The sequence below is a fragment of the Cryptomeria japonica genome, chromosome 7, assembly GCF_030272615.1.
Source record: "Cryptomeria japonica chromosome 7, Sugi_1.0, whole genome shotgun sequence".
Taxonomy (NCBI): domain Eukaryota; kingdom Viridiplantae; phylum Streptophyta; class Pinopsida; order Cupressales; family Cupressaceae; genus Cryptomeria; species Cryptomeria japonica.
Window position 1 is genome coordinate 456,499,056 of NC_081411.1, and position 10,633 is coordinate 456,509,688.

Consider the following 10,633-nt stretch of genomic DNA (forward strand, 5'->3'; position numbering starts at 1 on the left):
GGGTTTCAGGGCCCCTTCAAAACCTGTTTTTTCTTTAATCCAAAACATTATTCCAACCATGATCATGTATATAGAATTTACAGAACTTCTAGAGAATAAATCCCTTGTTCTGAAAGAACTCATTCAAGGGATTGATGATGTCTTGAAATTGTACAAGATATTATTTCTCATTTTGAGAAAGTCTCTTATAAGATTGTAAGTAATAATGAGGAGTTGTTATCAAAAGAAGTTCTTTTTTATTTGAGCAGAAAGATTCATCAGGAAATGTAAGCAGAACAATTTTTAGTTGCATCAATTCAAGCTTTGGTGAAATACAAGTCTTTCTAGAATAAGTTCAAACTGTTCTAGAAAAACATAGAACCACATTTCTTAGTTGTTGTGACGTTGTTATCAAAATAGTCATTGTTGCTAAGAATACCCATGAGCCAAATCCCGATGAGCTACGAAGAATGATCTGAAAATTTGAAGAATACACGGCTAAGCATACTACTGCATAAGTGTCTTTGACACTTAATTTTAATTTCAGAATTGTAATTTTCTTTTTGACACATTTACTTGTAAAAACAATTTTGTAATTGCAAGTTATCTCATCACTTGCACTTTTGTAATTACAAGTAAACCAATTACAAGCTAATTTAGAATATGACTTGTAATTTTGAATGTCTTAGTTGTTGAAAAGGTCCAATTTAGTTGGAGTCCTCCCTTCTTTTTCTCAAGGTTCCTCTCCTATAAATACTTGAGGGGGTCTATTGTATCTTTTATCTTTTTGGAAAGCAAGTAAACTCTGCAAGATTTTCTACTCATGAAGACTTTGAGCTTTATAGTTGTAAATTTGCCATCTTTGAGTAATATAAAATAAGTGATGAATTTCAGACTTTGTGTTGAAATATTTATTTGTTCTCTTTGTGTTCTTATGTAATTTTGAGATATATCTTTGTGCTCACTTGAGATTATGGAAGGCCAGTGAAAAAAAACTTCACTTCACATAATTGCAGACATTGTATTGAAACTATTAAAGGTGAAATTAGTTTAAGAGTTACAATTTGATTTTAGATGTGTTTCAAGACTTTGTGTTTGTGATAATTCTCATATAGAGTAGTTTTAAAGTGCATTATATTTGCAGACTTTGTGTTACTTTACACTGCATTTGTTCTTGAAAATTATCATCATAAAAGGGTAGATATGATTGAGAATATTCAAGACTTTTTTATATTGTTTTCCCATCCCGAAGGAAGTGACAAAAGTCTTTGGGCTTTCAGGAAACTTAATTTTCTCTCTCTCATTTTATTGTACAAGTTATTGCTGATATTTGTTTCTAGTTTCTATTCCTTTTTTGTGAAGAGCAAAAAATATAGTTTTTCTTGAAAGAAGAAGGAAAACTGTTGTCCCATCCATATTAAATTAGTTTAGATAGGGGGAGCCTTCCCTTAGAAATAGGAGAGTATTTATTCATGTGCTGTGACAAAAATCCACAATTTGGTATAGTTGTTGAGGTGTACAAAACTTTCAACCAACAGTTTTTTGGTGACTCTGCTGGGGATACGAATGCATTCGAGAGCCTCACGCTTTCATTTGAAGTCTAATGTCTTGCTCGTTTTTCAGAATTACTTTGCTTGGGTTTTTCCTATTTCTCTAAGATGGAAGAAATTTGTTTTTAATTTTATCGTAAGAAGGGTGAAATTTCTCAATATATTTCCCCAAGTGAATAAGCTAAATTTCATTTGCTCACTAGTACGTCCTCCCTTTCGCGAACCACAAGCTATCCGCCATTCAAGAAAAGGAAACTTTCTCCAAGTAAAAATTATACTTTCTTTTTCAAACCATTAATATCCTCCTCTTGTAGTATGGCTAGTGCTCCTCCTCCTCCCCCAATAGGTCCTTGGGGGCAGCTTTTGGTCCCTTGGCTTCAACACCACTGCTTCATTCACTTCCACAAGGTTCTCAAAAAAATATCCCCAAGTTCTATGGAGATGGTAAACAACATCTAGATGAACATGTCAAATATTTTTACATGGCATGTGGTGTTCTTATAGTTGAACATCAAGATGTTGTTGTTCGCTTGTTTGTGGAGACTCTTCAAGGTATTGCAACTAATTGGTTTTACAACCTTTTTGTTGGTTCAATCATATCTTGGGTCACTTTGAAAGATAAGTTCGAAGAATGTTTTAAGCCTGCAATAAATGACCATGCTTTGTTATCTTAGTTGACCCGGATGAAGAAGGATACGCATGAAGGCTTGTGTGAATTCATTACTAATTTTAACAAACTAGCAAATAGAGCCTACTCCTAAAAATATGAAATTATGTTTCTTCATAAATACTTAGATTCTTGAAGTCAGTTTCTTCCTGAGAAGAGCCTCTCCAACAGACCTAGCTACTTCTCAGACAATGGCTACCGATATTGAAGATGATTTGATCGTGGTTGGAAAAATCAAAAAAGACCCTAATCGATCTAGAGGGAATTAATTTTCTGAACTATCTACCTCAGGCACTATAGACCCTATGGTGCAGAAATTGGCTAATGAGATTATTGCTTTGAAGAAACAAATTTCCCAAAACTCATTTGTTAAACTTATAAGGATATTCCAAGACAAACATATCCTAATTCTACATCTAGTTATGATGCTAAAAATTCAGTTTAAGCATCCTCCTCCTCTAGAGAGACTTTCTCTTGAGCCACCACCACAAAATGTAGCAGTTGGATACTATGAAGATGATCAAAATGATTCTTCATTATTTGACTATTATCTCAAAGATGTTTCTATTCTTTGTCATGAAGAAGAAGAAGCAACTGGTGAATCTGCAATAAGATATATGCATTACGATGATTCAACAACTACTGAAAGAAGTCATAGTCATGCTTATGTTGTAATGACACATTCCTAGACAAGGCTGGCTCAACAAGAATAAGTAGAAAAAGTGACAAGTGATGTCCAATCGCCTGTCACTATAGCTAAAAGAGGAACACCGCTGCCTACTCTCCCTAAGGACGTAGCGAAGAACCAAGTAAGTGATCATAATCCTCCTTTTATTTCTTCCAATGAGCCTAAGACCAGTTTTCCTAATCTTAAATCTCAAGCTGATAATGTTCATCCTTTCTTAGCTAGCTCCTTTCAAGCTTTTGATATCATTGACCATGCAAGGAAGACCAAAATACAAATGTCAGAGGTTGAATATTTGCAAGCTAATCTCGATCAATTTGATAGGTTAGCTAATTTTTTGAAAAGTAAAGATACTCATTCTATTGTTGAAACTACCCATTCTTTTTCACAACCCAAGAATTTACCAAATAACCTGGTGACCATTCCATTTTCTATCCCTGGGAAAATAGAATCTTTTTATATTTCTTTGCTAATTAACGGTTTCCAGCTGAGCAATTATGTTCTAGATTCTTGTGCCTCTAATAATGTTATGTCGGCCAAGGTGGCTCATGCCTTGGGATCTTCTTCTTCTTCATATGGTGGTTAATTGTCCAAGTTTTAGATGTAAATTAGTCAATCTCGTATATATTCATATTGATTATCCAATCTCAGGTCGGATGGATCCTAGTCAAAGGTGTGGTTCCCTGAATGCGTAATACCTATAGGAATCCACTCCTCATAAAACCATAGAACTGTGATTGAGGAGTGAGCGTTCAAGTTTGTTGGAGCAATCCCTTCCTCCCATATACGTGTTGATTGATCATTATTGTATGAGCTAATATATAGGGTGGTGTCTGCCTCTGGCTGCTGAATCGATGGACATCAAACCAACACACAAGCAAACAATGGGAATGAATATTAGTCAACTGCAACCTTCATTCAGTGTTGTTCAGGCAAGCCTTTCTTTCTCTTGCTAGCCAGCCTAACACACTCGACTCGGAATCCCTAGGGAGATACAATTGTGTCCGGTTCAACACAATCCCAACCTAGAAGGGGTGGACTGAAAATATCCAACCACACAACTTATCACTTTGTAATTAACATACAACATAAAGCTAGTTTATATGACCCCCAAACCATTTTCTTACTGTCTCGGGTTACCCTAGTTTAGGGTATTGGCAGTTTTTACTAAATCTTCTCTAGTTTAGGGTATTGGCAACTATCTCTCCTTTTTTATAGTTTTAGGTGGAATACAAAGTCATTGCCTTCTTTGGCTTCCTTGCGGCCTCAACTTCAACAATCATCTTTTGCAAACTTACTTTCTTCAATACTCTCTTCTTTATCCTTTCAAAGTTGAATTGTAGCCAATTAGGAACATCTAGATTCTCATCACTTTGGATGGATGGGTTCATGGTAGTTACAAACTACTTTGGCCTTTGTTCTTCATCTTGTTACTTGTGCACCTAAGTTTAAAATTTTCGAGGAGTCATCTTGGGGGTGGGGGCCTAGATAGATCCTCTTTTTCTTGGTCTCCATGCTTCTTTGACTCCATATTCTAAGTTCCTTCTTACTTATATTTCATTTTCATGAGTCAACTTATAGTTCTTAATTCAGTTATAGGCTAGTATCTTGTGTGTTGATTGTACCTCTTAGTTTGATAAGGTTTTGGGTGGATTTTAATCTCTAATTTTGAGGAAAAAGTTTTTGTATAAATGTAATTTCAAAATTCATTTTGAGGGTCTAAGAATTGATTATTTAAGGTCCAAGTTTAGTAACACTACTTAGTTTGTTTTCTTTCAAAAGACATTTAGCAATAGGCTATAGATTGAATACTTGTGCTTTTCTGGTATATTTTGAAGAATTAATGGAAATGAAGTTCATAGTTTGCAACGGTATTGGTAGTCTTTTTTGATTGCTTGGTATTCTTCTATTTCTTTCATTTTCCTTAGTCCTGAATTAATATTTACATTTATGAAACATCTTCTTTGTTATAATCAATTTGTGCATCTTTCATGGTGATTGAGGTTAATAAGGAACATGTGAATGAATAGTAGTAGTTATTCTAGAGCTTTCCTTGGTCTCATTTTTATGTTAGAATTGGCAATTTTGGCATGATAAATTATTTACATACAAGGTTATTTCTAGATTTTGTTGATAATGTGGGTTTAAGTAATAATGATGATTCATTTTCTCGTAGCCTTGTTCTATCTTTTGCAATTTATTTTAACCTTTTAGCTTAGGCAGATTGAGAAATCAACATTTCAACTTGATTAGGAAATGATAAATTCTAAAGGTAAGCTAACTTAACTCAAGGGACTGAGATGGTATCCTACCATGAAAGATCATATTTCTAAGCAAAAGACTACCTAGTGAAATGAAAGTTGATACAAGATAGTAAGGACAACAAGAAAATTTATTTTGAACTTTGACAAGATTAAATCTTTGGGTGGAAGTTTGAATAGATTGATAGAGAAAAGGCATGGTGATGCAAAGAATCCAATAAACTCAACTAACTAGGGAGATATTTCTCCCAACTCACCTATTCAATTAGATGTCAACCCTTCACTTACTCACAAGACCCCTCATAAGGTCACAAATTATTCAAAAGGATTCAATACCCCAAAACACACCCATACTCACCAACCCTCACCCAACCATTGAATCACACTCAAATAGGACAAATAAACATGTCTAAGTCACAATCCAACTCTCCAACATTCAATCACCACCAACACCCTCAACCCTTATTCACATAAATCATCCTTCAAGTGGGTCTTCTAATCCCCCCTGGTACTCAACTCACAAAATGTATTAGGTATCCAAAAACCAATGTACTTTCGGACACTCTTACAACAACCACTCAACATATACCACCATGGGTCTTTACCCTCCCAACCACCAAAATGTCAAAGGAAGATTCACTGTTGCAACACTCACTTTTTGTGATAGTCTCAAGCACTTAGGATAGTCACTCCTTTCATGGCCATTCTTCTTCACAACACTCTCTAACATTAATTTTGATGATAGTGTACCTAATTAAACCTTCCACCAACACCAAACTCAATACCAAACTCCTTACCAATCTCGCTAATGGACTAACTCAACTCACTGTCAAATTGTGACAGTCAATGCAAGGTTTAGGACAATAATACACCCTCACGGATTGATGAGCTTTTTTGGTCACCAAACACTTGGATTATGTTTATAACTCCCTCAAAAATTCCCCAATCCATTAGCAAGACCATTCAAGGACCCTTGAGTCAATTACACCATTCAAACTCCATGCATACACTGTGTTCTCAGATAAAGACACAAAAATCAACACCTTCCACATATTTGCACGTGCCAAAATGCTCATGAGACCCTGAAATGATTAAGAAAAAAAAATACATGATTTTATGGGTCATCCCATGCCTTTAAATGGATTTATGAACATGGAAATGTCCCCTAATGCATTTTAGTTTGCCTCAGGTTACCCTAGACTATGTTTTTGACAATTTTCATCAATTTGGCTATAACTTTTGCAATACAGAACGAAACAAGATAAAACCAAAGGGAGATTGAAGAGGATTGACCCATATAAAAAAGATATTTTTAAAGAAAAATAACATGATAAGGAATTCCAAACTCCAATATAGCAGTTTGCAACGTTAAAGAACTCAGAAATTGCAGGGTAAAACTGAGATATTCATTAATTGTGCTTAGTTACAATGCTCAACAGAACCTTGGTCATGGAGAGTGATTTACTAAACAACTCCAAATACTCCCTCAATGGTTATAACCACATTTTAAACTTGTCTCAACAAACTAACACCTAATTGCTCATAAAATGCACAAAACGTTGCTTTAACAATGTTGAATATATTAGCAACTTTGTCAAAAATTATTCCTAGACTCAACCCAAGACCACTATGACTAAAAAATGATAGAAATAGGTTCAAATAGGTCTATAATACCTTTACATATCATTAAACATCACATTTGACCCATTGAGAGATATTTGCAACATAGTGACAATTTTGACAATATTTATCATCATGACCCCCACTAGGACTCAATACACCATCTAATGGTCTTAATGACATTTATTACATGAAATATGGTCTTCTAAGACCTTATTCATAACCAAACTCAAAAACCTTGACCTATTACTAAATTGGCTTCATGGTGGCCATCTTGTGCTAGGTGCTCTTTTCCAAAAGGATGATATGATACGATGGAGAGAAATATGTGGGGGGAGTGGTAGGAAATGTTAAGGGTAGTTGATACGTGGAGAAAGAGGAGGGAATGGGATGTGTGGGGAAAGGGGGACATAAGGGATATAAATGATGGAAGAAGGAGATACACAGGGGGAAAGAGGTTTAGGATGTGGGAGGTAGAAGGGGTTGGAGTTAGGATACGTTGGGGAATAAAGTGGAGTGGGAGGTATAAGGGGGTAATGAAAGGGTAAAGGGGATGTAGGTTATAATGGGAGTTATAAGGGGAAAGGAAAAAAGGTAAGGGGGTAGGGTGGTAGGTTAGGATAGGGATAGGATATGGGTAGGCTAGGATGGGGGTAGGTGATAAGATGGAAAGGGTAGGTTAATAGGTGTGTGGTAGAGGTAAGCTTAGGGAAACAAAGGAAGTATGACTTATGGGATGTGGGTTAGAATAGGTGATTTTAGGGGAATAAAGGGGTAAAGGGGTAGGTATTGCGGAGGGGAGTGTGAGGTATAAGGTATGAGGGGAAGGGAGATGCTAGGATAGAATAGGGGTAGGGGTAAGGTGGAAAGGAATTTAGTGGAGGGAGGTGAGGGTGTAAGATGGAAGGGTAGGTTTAAGTTAAGATGTGAAGGAGGTTAAGGCATGGGGTATGAAAGGTGGATAAAGGATATAGGATAGGAAGGTACGTGAGTTAGAAGGTATGGTAATGGAAGTGAAGAGTGTTAGGGGAGGTGGAAATGGGAGGAAATGGAAATGGGAGTGATTGGGTTTAGGCATCCACTGACAGGATCGACAGAAGTTGAAGGGATTATGCCTTGGCTGGGCAAAGGGAATGTTAAACCTCACTTCATCTCAAAGAGAAATACTTGGCTAGCTCTTGAGCAACTATGAACAAAAGGTTAACATCAAAGACTTGACAACAACCAACTAAGCTAAGACAACTAAACTAGAAAGCAAAAAAGTGGGGGTCCCCATTTGCAATGGGGCGATGTGTGAATACATCACATCAGGATGTCATTCTTTCCACTTACCTTTATTTTTGTGAATATGCATAACACTATTTCGGAAATGATAATATAGATCCTCATCCATTAAAAAATAATTATTTATGGTAAAATTTATAACAGTAAAATTAATAGACCTATTGTAGGGTCCTCCAAGCCTAGAGTAAGGAGTTTGAAGCGTAGATACATTGATTTGGCCTTGTGGCCATCAATGAGTGTTAAATGGTTTTGGTTCAATTTTCATAATTTCTATGTTCAGGTAATTTAATTTGGTATATTATACTGAAACGTGATTTCAACTTCTATATAACTAGTTCTATAGCCTGATTTTTTTGCCTGTGAAGAAAGACCATGTCAGACAATATCAACGAACAACAAAATAAGGAGACAATTGCTAGATTGTGGTCTAACTTGAAAAGAAAAGGTGATGGAAAATGTTATTGTCCCTGCAAAATTTGTAAGGGTTTAAAGACTAGAAGACTTATAATCAAAACAACTAACAAACATTGTAGGCTGCATGGTCACATTGAAGGTGGACATGATTATCATCCATTGGTAAGTTTTTCATTATATCATTTTAACAATTTATATACACAAGTAATCACTTGATGATGAGATCAAGATCGTGGTTTATTTATGTTTATCAATTTTATATAGATCGAGCACCCCAGAGCATATGATATGGATCAACACAACCTGAAGAATATGGTTTTTGAAGTGGAGGAACGTGAAGGTGTGAATATTGAAGCTGAAGATAATGATCCAATGGAAGATTACGATCATGAGCCACAAAACACAATTGAAGATGATGGTACAAATACATTGATCCATGACACATTTAGTACTGGCACAACTAATCATGATGATGAATATGACCTTGATGTTGTTCATGATGTCCGTCTACTTGAGAAGGAATTTGAGGCCCTTTAAGAAGGATCCCAGACAACTCTTCTCTCTGCTGTATTGTTGTTGGTGAACGTGAAGGTTATGAATGGTTTATCCAACATAAAAATCTCACATATGTTAAGGTATGTCATATATGTCATAATAAATGGTGAATCATGCTGTACCATTAATATTCTTTATATTAACAAATTATACTTTTTTGTTGTAGATTGATAGGTGATTTTTGTTACCACCATCAAATATTCTACCTCGCTCATACCGAGAATTATCTGCCATTATGAAAGATATTGGAATGGAGTATCAAGCAATATATGCTTGTCCCAATGATCATATTATATATCACAAACAACATGAATTTTGAATTGAATGCCCTGAATGTCATATCTGTAGATATCGAACAAATCAAATAACAAAAAGGGTTCCTTGCAAGGTTCTTCGCTATATTCCCATTATTCCATGTATGCAACGATTATTCAAGTGCACTAGCTTGGCACAATTTATGGATTACCATGCACACAATAGAAGTCAAGATGACATTATTCGAATGCCTACAAATGGTTCAATATTTATGGACAAAGAGGAAAAGTGGCCACAATTTAAAGAAGAACCTCGTAATCTCAGGCTTTCATTGGCAGCATACAGTGTCAATCCATTTGGAGAGATGAGATCTGTTTACTTAGTGTGGCCTATTTTTGTTATCAACAATAACATTCCTCCATGGATGTCAATAAAGAGGGAGCACATAATGTAGGCAATGATTGTTCCAGGTCTTTTATCATTTAAATATAGTCGTCTACATTTAATAATAAATATTGTAGTAAAATGGTCATAATAATTATGTAATGTTTTTGTTCATTCGATTAGGTAAGAACTGTTAGAGTAATCGGGTCTTTACTTGATTAATTAAACAACATTTGTTTAAATTAATTAAGTTCCCTTTATCTCTTTTACATTTAAGCTAACATTAGGTGCATAATAATTAATTCTTTTATTAATTATTATGTGCAAGCCTAGGGTTTTCCCTTTTAGGGTTTCTTGACCTATTAGAGGTTAATTCTTTTCTTTGTATCGTTATCAAATTACACATTTTTGTGAATATTGAGCTCTCATCTTTTTGAGCATTTTTTTGTGTATTTGGTTTTTCTTTGTTGCTTCCTTGTTTCTCCTTGTAATAGGTTTATTTCAACTTGTAGAGATCATTTGGGCTCCTATGGTGTTGTATTTCTCAACTCTCAAATGGTATCATAGCTTCAGGTCTGCAACTACCTGTTCTTATTTTGAGTATTTTGCATTGGAAGCAGATCTGGGGTTTTTCAGTAGTTTTTTTGTACACCTGGGGATAGGCCTTTTTTTCTGAGCACTTTGGGCCTAAATGGACCTACCATCGTGCTCAGAAGGCCCAAAAACCACTATGGTCATATAAAACTTGACCAATTTCGAAACCTGAGCCTCTAGGGGTATATTTTTCTTCTGTACCAGGCCGTACGACCTTGACACAAAGTTTGAGAAAAAAAATCAAATTTTTTGCCTTTTTACGACATGCAGGCCGAACTTTGATTTTGTGCAAAAAAATTAAAAAAAACAAAAACAAAGGCAAAAGTTTTTTTTTGTTAAAAAAAATCAAATTTTGGGGTTTGGTTCCCCGCAGGCCTGATTGTCC